We start from the raw sequence: 13,927 nt of genomic DNA on the forward strand, positions 1-13,927 counted from the left end.
ATTAGCTACAAATGGCTTGATTTTATTTATTATAATGATCCCTGATAGCAGCGCTCTAGTTAGTAGAATTATATAAGAAATGGAAAAGCATGGAAGGTTGCCTAATCCAATTCTATCACTATCCAATTTAGCATCCCATACTACACACCACCCCCAAAGTATCGCTATAAGCTCAGCTTGCAGTTCTGTTCCACCCCATCACAAAACCAGACTCTTTAAAAAAAAACAGTTTTTGCTGCTAGCTCTGCTAACTAGATATCAAGGGTTCTGTGTGTTCCCATTTCAGTTTTAGATGTCACTTCACTCACCCGATTAATATAAGACCCAGGTTTTAACATAATCTTGAAAGCTATAATGCAATGTAGTCGCAATAGATGTATATAAATTTCAAAGCATTAACAACTATAGATTAGCAAAATCTCTTCCCAAAACACTAACTCACAATCCCTCCACATGAGTTCAGTAAGGAAGAAGAAAGATCTACAGCAATGAAATGAAAACTCAAGCAAGCTGGTGTGCTGTGAGTGCTAATTGCCCTGCTGATCAGACCCATCTCATAGATTCCTTGTGCTTCCTCCCCAGAGCCCCCATTTCCGTGTTGTATCCACTCTATTGTCTGTGCCATATGTCTGTGCACTGCCTACCACAATGGGAACCTGACCACTAGGTGTTATCACAATGCCAATAATTAATAGTGGTAGTCACTAAGATGATCAGAGGATTGGATTTAAATAATTTTGGGGGGCATTGGGATCAAATAAGTTTGTAGCACAAGATTTGGTTCAGGGGCATCTACTAGGCCACTTTCCTTTCACTCTCAAAGAATATATTCTGGGAAACAGTCCGAAGAGCTATTCCAGTCCAGCAGTAAAGTTTCGTGAGTCAAGGTAAATTGCCATCCAACCTTGAGCTACCTACGAATGGAATCTAGGTTTCTGGAGTGAGGGCATGTCTATGTTATGCTAGGTTGCTGCTGGATCACCATAGAGTAGAGGCTTCCTACATGGACAGAAGCAGTTTTTCCATTAACGTAGGTAATCTGCCTCCCCGAGCAGCAGTAGCTAGGTTGATGGAAGAATTCTTTCCAAGCACCAGGGATTAGGTTGGCTTAACTATGGTACTTGGAAACATTAATTTGTCACACCCCTCAGCACTATAGCCAGGGTGGATTTGATTTAAATCATGGTTTAAATCATCATTTAAATCACTAGTCAGGAAGACTCGATTTAATCTTGGTTTTCTACATAAATTCTTGTTGGTTGTTATAACCTTAATACATATTCTTCACAACTCAGAGATAGATGTAAGTTTCATTTTTAGAAGTTACACACTATACATTTTTAAACAGTGATTTCTTCTGAAAACTTTTACAGATTAGTTTTACAGCTATATCAGAAATCAGATTGTCTGGTTATTTCATTTACCAAAGGTAACTGAAGCAGATATTTATGAAGTCATTGGGAGGTGAACTATCTCCAATTCAACAGGTTAATCATTAATATTTGGAGGATTTTCTTGCCATGCTGTTTTAGGAGGAGAACATCACCAGACAGACATTTAAATTGTTCTATTTAACTAAAACAACAATGTTAAGTATTCTAGATTTTTTCTTCAACAGCAAACATATAATGTTTTAACAAAATAAGCATATGTTCCCTGCTTCTCACATTTATCTCCAGACTTCTTCTCCTTGTCCAGATCTGTTGGGCCCCCAACAATGTTCTATTCATTGAACTTTTTGAAACTTTGCACTTTTAGAGAGAGGTAAGGGATTGACTCTGTGTACACAAATTTGCAGAGGGACAATAGAGTTGAGGTCTATTATTTCTCACATCTATATATTATTTATTTAAAAACGTTTTTGCTGTTAACAAGTATGTTACCACTGGAGACACAAATCCACAATTTGAGAACTGCAGAACTAAGCATCTCTGATGGTATCTTCTAGACTGAGCACTGAGTCCCATTGGGTAGATAGAAAGATTAACCTAAATAATCTATACCGAAGCCTGTGGAACCCCATAAGATTGGGTCCCTAGTCCATGAACTATTGGAACTCATTTATAAAACTTTTCTTAAAGATTACATGAATATATTGTCTCATACTATAGAAGTAGACTTTATAATCCCTATTCCATTAGATATCTTTGAGCTATAATGTATCTTAATTAAAACTATCTTTGCCTCAAAAAACTGATTTAAATAAAAAAAATGATTTAAATAAAAAAATCCCTTTTTCAAATTTCTTTTTAAAAATCATTGATTTTTATCCACTCTGGCTATAGCTAGGTTGATCTAAATGTTAAGTGTAGATCATGGCTCGGTATATGAATCTACTAATTTCTGTTGAGATTGTTCTAAGGAATAGTGAGGATAAACGAGAGCAAGGTGGCTGTGGAACAATGACCACTGTGTTTATTGGCCCAGCCAATTGATTCTAGCTGCTGGTTACTTCTGATTCTTAGCCCTGGTCTAGACTACGAGTTTAGGTCAAATTTAGCAGCGTTACCTCAATTTAACCTTGCACCCGTCCACACGAAGAAGCTTCATTTTGTCGACTTAAAGGGCTCTTAAAATCGATTTCTGTACTGCTCCCCGACGAGGGGATTAGCGCTGACATTGACCCTGGTCGAATTTGGGATAGTGTTGATGCACTGACGGTGTTGGCCTCTGGGAGCTATCCCAGAGTGCTCCATTGTGACTGCTCTGGACAGAACTCTCAACTCAGATGCACTGGCCAGGTAGACAGGAAAAGCCCGTGAACTTTTAATTACATTTCCTGTTTGGCCAGTGTGGCGAGCTGATCAGCATGGGTGACCATGCAGAGCTCATCAGCACAGGTGACCATGGAGTCCCAGAATCGCATAAGAGATCCAGCAGGGACTGTGACAGGAGGTACTGGATCTGATCGCTGTATGGGAGAAGAATCTGTGCTATCAGAGCTCCGTTCCAAAAGATGAAATGCTGGAATATTTGAAAAATCTCCAAGGACATGAAGGACAGAGGTTATAACAGGGACCCGCAGTGCTGCGTGAAACTTAAGGAGGTCAGGCAAGCCTACCAAAGAACCAGAGAGGCAAATGGCCACTCCAGGTCAGAGCCCCAGACATGCCGCTTCTATGATGAGCTGCATGCCATTCTAGGGGGTACCCCTACAACTACCCCCCCCCGGTGCTTCCTCTTCCCCGGCTACCTCGGCAGTTATCCTCCCCCATTTGTGTGATGAATTAATAAAGAATGCATGAATTTGAAACAACAATGACTTTATTGCCTCTGCAAGCGGAGATCAAAGGGGGGAGAGGAGGGAGGCGGGTTTTCATCAAGGAGAAACAAACAGAACTTTCACATCGTAGCCTGGCCAGTCATGAAACTAGTTTTCAAAGCTTCTCTGATCTTCTAACTGCCCTGGTGTCTGGCTGTGCATAATCAGTGGCCAGGCAAATTGCCTCAACCTCCCACCCCACCATAAACATCTCCCTTACTCACAGGTATTGTGGAGCACACAGCAAGCAGTAATAATGATAGGCATATTGGTTTCGCTGGAGGTCTAACCGAGTCAGCACCAGCAAGCTTTAAACACCCAAAGGCACATTCTACCACCATTCTGCACTTAATCAGCCTACATTTGAACTGCTCCTTACACTGTCCAGGCTTCATAAGCCATGGGAGCAAGGGGTGGGCTGGGGTAGGTGCGACCGCGTGGTGCTGCTGAGAGCAGCCTGAGGCAGAAGCCTCCAGCTAGCATGATACTCCAGGCAGGACTGAATCTCCATTAGATGAAACTTAAAGAAGAGAATGACCTGGAGTTACTCCCATTTTTGTCCAGGCACCCTGACTGACCTCACCGAGGCTGGCCAGGAGCACCCATGTCTGTCCAGGCGCCCCCAACCAACCTCACCGAGGTCGGCCAGGAGCACCCATGGGACGACGATAATGGTTAGCACTTGTATTGCACCATCTGCTGTCCGCAAGGCAAGGCAAGGCAAGGCAAGGCAAGGCAAGGATGCTGCTGTGTAGTACTGCAGTACCGAGTCTGCCAGCAGCACCCAGGAGACATACGGTGACAGTGAGCTGAGCTGGCTCCATGCTTGCCATGGTATGTCATGTGCATGGGTAACCCAGGAAAAAGGTGAGGAACTAACTGAGTCAGCACCAGCAAGCTTTTAAACATCCAAAGGCACATTTTTGCCATTGATTTCACAGAGGGAGGGATGGAGGGAGGGAAGGGGGCCGATGACATGTACCCAGAACCACCTGTGACAATGTTTTTGCCCCATCAGGCACTGGGAGCGCAATCGAGAATTTCCAATGGGCAGCGGAGGCTGCAGGAACTGTGGGATAGCTACCACAGTGCAATGTTGAAAGTCGACGCTAGCCTCGATACTGTGAACGCACACCGCCGACTTAATGCGCTAGTGGGGACACACACAATTGACTGTATCAAATCGATTTCTAAAAATCGACTTCTATTAAATCAACCTAATTTCGTAGTGTAGACATACCCTAAGGATAAGAAACCATTCCAAATCAGCTGTCTGCAGTTGGGAAGGATCAGGAGTTACAATAAATCTGAGAGGACTGGAAGCCCTCTGATGTGAGAGAGGTCTGAAGAAAAATATCAGCTTTCATTTAAATATAATTTTCCTTTGATGAGCAGTGGCAATGGAACCAACACAGATCCCCATGGGCACAGAGTTTATCACAGTGATTTTTTCCCCTAAAGATCACAGACCCAGCTCTTCAGCTAATGCGAATAACTCCATTGACTCAAGGGAAGATGTGCCAAATCACATCAGCAGAGGCTCTGGCTTCATGTGTCCTTCAGGGTTCTCTCTACCCACCTCCATAGGCATGGGGTTGGTCTTCGTGATTTGTGACACCAGGGACTTGAGAGTTTTTGGAGGGAGAAGTTCATATGCAGCCACTAGAGACCACCTGCTATTTAGAAATAAGAGGTTCTCATGATATTCTCATTTGTCCAAAGTGTATCTGTTTTTCGATGGCTGTAAAATTGTGCTTGGTTTCATAAATTGTTTACTTACAGTATTAGACTGCAATTTTTTCCCCATAATGGTCTGTTTTTACTATTCATTTTGCCTTATATATTTTACTTCAATGTATTTTTCTTAAAGTTTATTTGCTCTTTGGTTTTGTCCATCTTATGTATAATGTTGGCAGTATGGTCGGGCCTTTACAATAACAAGACAATATAAATGTTCTGGAGTTATGATTCCAATACCTTTAGTGACTAAAACTTTCTATATGATAATTTTTTTATAAATTTAATATTTTGTAGATTTAATAATAAATAAAAGCAGAATATTTTAACCTTTTGGACACACATACCCCTATGAAGGGTAAAGTAGTACAGCTGTACTGAAAGAATACCCCTATAGCGAGTAGATATTGATACATTCCATATATATATTGTGACAAAGTTCCTCCTCTACCTTGGTGGGTCCTGCGCTTATTGGCAGATTTGCTCACCTCAGTGATCTTCCCCACAGTCTGGATCAACTCCTCCTGTGTCTGACTAGGAGTTGGGAGGTTTGGGGGGAAACCAGGCCTGCCCTCTACTTCGGGTTCCAGCCCAGGACCCTGTGGATTGCAGCTGTCTATAGTGCCTCTTGTAACAGCTACAACTCCTTGGGCTACTTCCCCATGGCCTCCTCCAACACCTTCTTTATCCTCACCACAGGACCTTCCTCCTGGTGTCTGATAACGCTTGTACTCCTTAGTCCTCAAGCAGCACACCCTCTCACTCTCAGCTCCTTACGCCTCTTCCTCCCAGCTCCTCACGCGCACTTCCTCTCCTCTGGCTCCTCCTCGCCTGACTGGAGTGAGCTCCTTTTTAAACCCAGGTGCCCTGATTAGCCTGCCTTGATTGGCTGCAGGTGTTCTAATCAGCCTGTCTGCCTTAATTGGTTCTAGCAGGTTCCTGATTACTCTAGTGCAGCCCCTACTTTGGTCACTCAGGAACAGAAAACTACTCATCCAGTGACCAGTATATTTGCCCTCTACCAGACTCCTGGACCCCACTGGTCTGGGTCTGTCACATATCCTCCCCTGCTCAACACCAAGGTTGGGCAGCTTGGGATGTCAGACAGCGACACGTGACAAGCCATCGGCATTGCCATGACGGCTCCTGCTCTGTGTTGCACATGGAACTGGATAGGTTGGAGGGATAAGAACCATCTGGTCACCCTTGTGTTCTTCTCCTTGTTCCACTGCATCCCTTGAAGAGGGGCATGGTCGGTCATGAGGACAAATCTGCGCCCGAGCAACTAGTAGCGCAATGCTTCCATGGCCCATTGTACGGCGAGGCATAGTCTCTCTCCACCACTGCATATTTTTGTTCCCTCAGAAGGAGTTTCCCACTGAGGTAGAGAATTGGGTGTTCCTCCTCCCTGACCATCTGTGATAGAACGCCCCAACCCTACTTCCAATGCATCCGTCTACAGGATAAATTCCTTGGTGAAATCAGGGGCTATCAGTACAGGGATACTGCAGAGAGCAGTCCGTAGGTCTGTGAATGCTTCCTCTGTTGCTTCAGACCATCTCACCAGATCAGGTCCACAGGCTTTACTAGGTCTGTCAGGGGCTTGCCCTTGTGGCAAAGTGGGGGATAAATCGTCGGTAATACCCCACTACACCTAGGAATGCCCGGACTTGTTTCTTGCGACGTGGTAGGGGCCAATTTTGGATGGCCTCCAACTTGTTCACTTGGGGTTTCACCAGACCTTTTCCCACAATGTAGCCAAGATATTTGGCCTCCGTAAACCTTACAGCGCACTTGGCAGGGTTTGCTGTAAAGCCAGCCCGCCTGAAAATATCAAGGACTGCCTCCACCTTCTCTAGGTGGGTTTCCCAGTCTGGGCTATGAATGACCACATCATCCAAGTAGGCAGCAGCATAACTATTATGCGGGCGTAATAGCTTGTCCATGAAATGCTGGAAAGTAGCTGGGGCCCCATGTAGTCCAAAAGGGAGGACAGTATATTGAAAAAGACCCTCTGGTGTAGAGAACGCAGTCTTTTCCTTTGCGTCTTCCGCAAGGGGAATCTGCCAGTACCCCTTTGTCAAATCTAGAGTAGTCAAGTACCGGGTATTATCCAGATGGTCCACTAGCTCATCTATGCGAGGTATGGGGTACGCGTCGAACTGGGATACTTTGTTTAGTCGCCGGAAAGGTTGCAAAACCTTGTGGTGCCATCAGGTGTGGGCACCAGCACGATTGGGCTGGACCACTGACTGTGGGCTTCTTCAATGATCCCCAACTCCAGCATTTTTTTTACTTCTGCTTTTATTTCCTCCCTTTTGGCCGCTGGTATCTGATAGGGCCTCATTGTTATTCTGGCCCCAGGGTTCATGACGATGTGGTGATATGTCTCAGTTGTTCGACCCGGTTTTGTCGAGAACACATCTTGGTTCCGGAAGATCATCTCAGACACCTCATTCTTCTGGTCTGGTGTTAAATCGGGAGACACTCTCACCTGTTTGGAAGGCTTGTTTTCCTGGGTTAGGTCTTTTTGGACAGTTATGCATGCCTCTTGTGCATGCCAGGGTTTCAGAAGGTTGATGTGATAAATCTGTTCTTGTTTTCGCGCCCTGGCTGCCGCAGACCTTGTAAGTTACTTCCCCCACGGGTTCAACCACCTCATAGGGGCCCTGCCATTGGGCCAGAAGCTTGCTTTCTGCCGTGGGTACCAACACCATCACCCAATCCCCTGGTTGGAACTGTCGGACTTTTGCCTGGTGATTGTAATAGGTTCTCTGGGCCTCCTGGGCCTTTTCCAAATGTTCCCATACAATAGGGGTGACCCGGGCTATCCGGTCTCGCATCTGTATTACATGTTCTATTATATTTCTCCCCTCACTGGGTTCCTCTTCCCAAATCTCTTTGGCGATATCTAGTATGCCACGGGGGTGACGCCCGTATAATAACTCAAAGCTGAAAACCCAGTTGAGGCCTGAGGTACCTCCCAGATAGCAAACATAAGGTAGGGTAGTAGGGTGTCCCAATCCTTCCCGTCCCGACTTACCACCTTCCTTATCATAGCCTTGAGGGTTTGGTTAAACCTTTCTACCAACTCATCAGTCTGTGGATGGTAGACTGAAGTTCTCAGGGTATGTATATGGAGCAGCGTACAGAGAGGTCCTTCATTAGTTTTGACATAAATGGGGTTCCTTTGTCTGTTAATATCTCCTTTGGTAGCCCCACTCGGGCAAAGATCCCCACCAGCTCTTTGGCTATCGTTTTAGAGGCTGTGTTCTGCAGGGGGACGGCTTCTGGGTAGCGAGTAGCATAGTCCAAAACAACAAGTATATATTGGTGGCCCCGAGCCGTCTTCTCCAGGGGTCCCACTAGGTCCATGGCTATTCACTCAAAGGGGACCTCTATGATGGGAAGGGGTACTAAAGGTGCCCTCAGGTGGGTTCGGGGACTGTGCAGCTGACACTCTGGGCAGGATGCACAGTACCTCCGCACTTCTTCATGTACTCCGGGCCAGAAGAACTGTCGAGGACTCGTGCCAGGTCTTCTACCCCCAAGTGCCCCCCAAAAAGATGACTATGAGCAAGACTTAATACAGCATTCTGGTGTTTTTGAGGTACTAGGATCTGCTGTACCTCCTGGCCCTGTACTGGTGCAACCCGGTATAAGAGATTCTTCTTCATTATGAAGTAGGGTCCTGGTCCCTGGCTTTTCCTTCCACGGGGACCCCATCTATTTCAGTCACCTCCTTCCTAATGTTGTCGTACCTTGGGTCTTCAGCCTGGTCCCATCCAAAATTTCCTCTCCCGGGCTAATCTGCCCACGATCTAGGGCCCAGTCTCTGTTATCTCTACTGGTTCAGAAGCGTTAGGGTGGGGCCAGACTCGGGTGCTTCTCCTCCTGGGTGGTCTCTCAGCTGCTCGGGTCCGCCTACCTACGAGAGCGACCCTCTGGCTTTGAGTCAGTATTCAGGTTCCCAAGGCTTTAGCAGCCCTCCTTTCCCTTTTCAACTTTCTACCCTGTCTGGGAATGGAAAATAAATCTGGGGATATTTCAGAGAAGACTGGGGGTTGACAGTCTACTGTGGAGGCCTCACTAACTTCAGGGTTCCCCTCTTTCTCCAATCCTCCTACTGGGAGTAAGTTTCAAACCCTGGGAAGTCCCTCCTATGAGCACCGGGTATGGGAGTTTAGGGACTACACCTGCTGCTACCTCAGTAGTGTTCCCTGAATCTCGAGTTTTACTGGGATGGTGGGTAATAAACAACTGTCCCATGGACGCATGTTATCCCCTGTATGCTTAGCCCGCAGCAGCTGACTACACTTCATGCTTCCCCAAGACAAGCGTGATAGCACTCCCGAATCATCCAGTGCAGTGGTCTTTCCCCATTTAGCTTTACTGGTCTGGTGTACATATGTGGGGTTAGTGAGACTTCACAAGGTGGATTAGGGAGCATGGGTCTGCCCAGTTCCCCAGGTTACACTGCATCGGCTCCTCAGCATTGGGACACTGTGCAGCTATATGTCCCCACTCCCTGCAGGCATAACATCTGTATGGGGCCCTAGGCATTCCCTGGTCTCTTGGTTTGGGCAATCTAACATCATGATCCTCTTCTCCCTCAGTGCTCCGACTCTTTGTGGCTTCTGGTGATCCTTCAGCCCCTCTCTTTTTCCACCTGGGCCCTCTTGGTGGCCCAGTCACCCGAGCTCTAGGGCTTGGTGCTGCTAATTTAACCCGGGGTGCCTCTTCCTTAACTGGTCGGGTCAGCTCCCTCGCCATCCTTCGCCTCTCTACCAGTGCAACAACCTCATCATAGGTGGAGGGTTCGTTCTGGCTTAATCAGGCACGAAGGTCTGGCGGTCATCCTCATGTATCGGTCGATGACCAGAACCTCTAGTATCTCTTCCGACTCCGGGATTCCGTTCGCAACCACTTTCGTGCGAGATGGATGAGGTCATACAATTGGGACCGCGGGGTTTTGTTTTCCTGGTACCTCCAGTCGTGATACCGCTGGGCCCGCACTGCAGTCGTTAGCCCAGATCTGGCCAGGATCTCTGCTTTCAGCTGGGGGTAGTCTGCTGCAGCCTCTTCAGGCAGATCATAGTAAGCCTTCTGGGCCTCCCCACACAGGAATGGGGCAAGGATGCCAGACCACTGATCTCGAGGCCAGACCTCCTGTATGCCTCTACATCATCCTCCCACGTCATTTTCTGCAGCCAATGGCTGGCCCATATGATCTGTATCCCATCATGGCCGCGATTCAGCTCTGTAAGGGTCTTTACCTGGTTTACCAGTTCCCGCAACATAGCCTGGTCTTGAGAAGCCTGGTCCATCAGCAGGCGATTAGTCTCTTGCTGCAGCCACACTGCCTCCGGTTGGGCAGCTGCCTGACACGGGTAGCCTCCTGCTGGGCCGCCGAGCTTGTATCAATACCCGCACTAAGTCATCCATTGTGGTGGAAAAAATAAACCCTCTCCTTTTTTTTTTTTTTTAAAATCACCCTCCTTCTTCTGCCGCGCTGTGCACACCAAATCCCACCCCGACACCAGTTATGACAAAGTTCCTCCTCTACCTTGGTGGGTCCTGGCGCTTATTGGCAGATTTGCTCACCTCAATGATCTTCCCACAGTCTGGATCAACTCCTCCCATGTCTGACTAGGAGTTGGGAGGTTTGGGAACCTGGCCCGCCTCTACTCCAGGTTCCAGCCCAGGGCCCTGTGGATTGCAGCTGTCTATAGTGCCTCTTGTAACAGCTGCATGACAGCTACAACTCCCTGGGCTACTTCCCATGGCCTCCTTCAAACACTTTCTTTATCCTCACCACAGGACCTTCCTCCTGGTGTCTGATAATGCTTGTACTCCTTAGTCCTCCAGCAGCACACCCTCTCACTCTCAGCTCCTTACGCCTCTTCCTCCCAGCTCCTCACACACACTCTCCTCTGGCTCCTTCTCACCTGACTGGAGTGAGCTCCTTTTAAACCCAGGTGCTCTGATTAGCCTGCCTTGATTGGCTGCAGGTGATCTAATCAGTCCGTCTGCCTTAATTGGCTCTAGCAGGTTCCTGATTACTCTAGTGCAGCCCTGCTCTGGTCACTCAGGGAACAGAAAACTACTCATCCAGTGACCAGTATATTTGCCCTCTGATGATGTTGGTCCATCGTTGTTGATGAAGACCTCAACAACTCATTCTTTCGATGACCGGACTCTGTGTGTCCGAAGATGACTGATCAGTCCGACTCGGCATGGAATGTCCTGTCACACGTTGGGCAGACATGTGATGGCACTGTCGATGATGCGGGCAGCTCCGGACTTGCGCAGCTCACACTTTCTTTCAGCCTCAGCAGTACGCCTCGCCTCAGAGGTATTACTGCCTGTGTGAATGAGGCTGCGCCATGCTGGACGGTTCAGTGCAGGGTTTCCATGTGGCGTGTTAATCTCAAAGGACTTCAGAGAGGTCTTCAGCGTGTCCTTGAACCGCTTCTTTGTCCTCCATGGCAGCGCTTTCCCTGGGCGAGTTCTCCGTAGAAGAGCTGTTTAGGAATGCGCTGTCTGACATTCTCACAACATGTCCAGCCCATCTGGTCTGGGCTCTCATCAGCAGTGTGTGAACTGACGGCAGACTGGCTCTGATAAGGACTTCAGTATCGGGCACTTTGTCCTGCCATCTGATTTTTAGAAGCTGCAGACAGGAAGTGTGGAAGTGATTGAGCCTTCTGCATGACTCGATAGACAGTCCACGCTCGCAGGCGTACAGCAGAGTTGGAAGCACCACTGCTCGGTAGACCAGGGCCGCCCAGAGGGGGCAAAGGGGGCACTCTGCCCTGGGCCCCGGCCCGCAGGGGCCCCCAAGAGAAGAGTGGAGGCTCCCGCCTCCGCCTCTCCTGGAGCCTCAGCGCATCAAGCGCTGAGACTCGGCTGAGCCCCTGAGCCCGACCCAGCCGAGCCGCGTGGTGAGGGGCGGGCTGGGAGCTCGGGGCCTGAGCCCCGCCCCGCTCAAAGTGGCGTGGGAGGGGCGGGACAGCTGCCTCTGCTCGGCGTGGAGCTCAGCCCCGCCTCACCACGTGGCTCTGAGCGGGACGGAGCTCAGGCCCCGCCGGAGATGCGCTCAGGTAAGAGGCCGAGGCTGGGGAAGCGGACCGCTGGGCCAGGCCGGGCGGAAGGGACCCGCCGGGCCGGGGTGGGGAAGCGGACCCGCCGGGCCGGGGCCGGGGCGGAAAGGGACCGCCGGGCCGGGACCGGGCCGGGCCGGGAAGGGACCCGCGACCAGGCCGGGAAGGGACCCACCGGGCCGGGACCGCCGGGGCCGGGTGGGAAGCGGGACCCGCCGGGACTGGGGCCGGGAAGCGGACCCGCCGGGCCGGGGCAGGGGAAGCAGGACCGCCGGGCCGGGCCGGGGAAGCGACCCGCTGGGGCCGGGCCGGGCCGGGGCCGGGGCGGGGGAAGCGAGACCCACCGGGCCAGGGGCGGGGGAAGGGACCCGCTGACCGGGCCGGGGAAGCGGGACCCGCCTGGGCCGGGCGGGGGAAGGGACCCGCCGCCGCCGGCGCAGCCCGGCTGGCGGCGGGGCCTTCTGTTCCGGGACCCGCCGCCTGGCGTTCGAGGCCCGCGGCGACCCCGCCTCAACTACCGGCAAGACCGGCTGCGCCGCTGCGGCGGGTCCCACCGGGCGCGGGGCTCCCGCCGCGGGTCTTCGGGGCACTTTGGCGGCGGGTCCCGGAACGGAAGGGCCCCCCGCCGCCGAAGACCCCGGGCCCCCGGAATCCTCTGGGCGGCCCTGCGGTAGACCTTCAGCCTCGTTGGTAGGCTGATCCCTCGACGTTCCCAGACATTGGAGCGCAATCGGCCAAATGCAGGGCTGGCTTTAGCAATTCTGCACTTTACTTCTTCATCGATTTACACTGCTCGAGAAAGGGTACTGCCCAGGTACGTGAAGTGGTCCACTGCCTGAAGTCTCTGTCCATTTACAGTGATGGACGGTTCTGAGTACAGAGTGTGGGGAGCTGGCTGGTGCATGACCTCAGTCTTCTTGATGTTAATGGTGAGGCCGAAGCTGTTGCATGCAGATGAAAACTTGTCCATACTGGCTTGCATTTCTGGCTCTGTACTAGCATTCAGAGCACAATCATCGCAAAGAGACAGTCTCAGTACAGTTTCCTTCACCTTGGTGATGGCACGAGTCGCCTCAGATTGAATAATTTCCATCGGTTCTGTACTTCAGGCCTACTCCTTCAGTGCAGTGTTGAAAGGCATCAGTCAGAGTGGCAGAGAATATCATGCTAAACAAAGTGGGTGCTAAACACACCCTTGCTTGACACCGTTGGTGACTGGGAAGGCCTCAGATGTTTCACCGTTATCCAGGACACGAGCCATCATACCGTGATGAAATTGACGTACCATTTGTATGAATCGGTCTGGACAGCCGAATTTCGACATGATCCTCCACAGGCCCTGGCGACTGACAGAGTCGAATGCTTTCGTGAGGTCCACAAAAGTTGTGTAGAGTTCACGGTTCTGCTCTTGACATTTCTCCTGTAGCTGATGTGCAGTGAAGATCATGTCAATAGTCCCACGCCCCTTGCGGAAGCCGCACTGTGATTCTGGCAGTAAGCCCTGCTCCAGGTGAGTGATCAGTCGGTTCAACAAAACCCGTGCAAGAACTTTCCTCTGTAGAGAGCAGCGAGATTCCACGGTGGTTGTCGATACCTGGCGATTGCCCTTCCTCTTATAGAGGTGCACGATGGACGCGTCTCTAAATTCCTGTGGAATGGATCCCTGCTTCCAGAAGGACTGAAACAGCTCAGTGAGTTTCCGTAGCAGCACTGGTCCACCAACTTTGTACACCTCTGCTGGTATGGCATCTGACCCTGGGGATTTGCCACTTGACAGCTGGTTGATGGCTTTCTTCACTTCGTCCTCTTCTGGTGAAGCATCCAT

General features: G+C 50.0%; 1 pseudogene; it reads left to right on the forward strand.

Moving 5' to 3' along the window:
• Positions 1 to 11,212: 11,212 nt before the first annotated feature.
• LOC120392772 overlaps positions 11,213 to 13,927 on the forward strand; it is a 41,366-nt pseudogene continuing 38,651 nt past the window's right edge.

This window comes from Mauremys reevesii, unplaced genomic scaffold (assembly GCF_016161935.1).
Source record: "Mauremys reevesii isolate NIE-2019 unplaced genomic scaffold, ASM1616193v1 Contig115, whole genome shotgun sequence".
NCBI lineage: Eukaryota > Metazoa > Chordata > Testudines > Geoemydidae > Mauremys > Mauremys reevesii.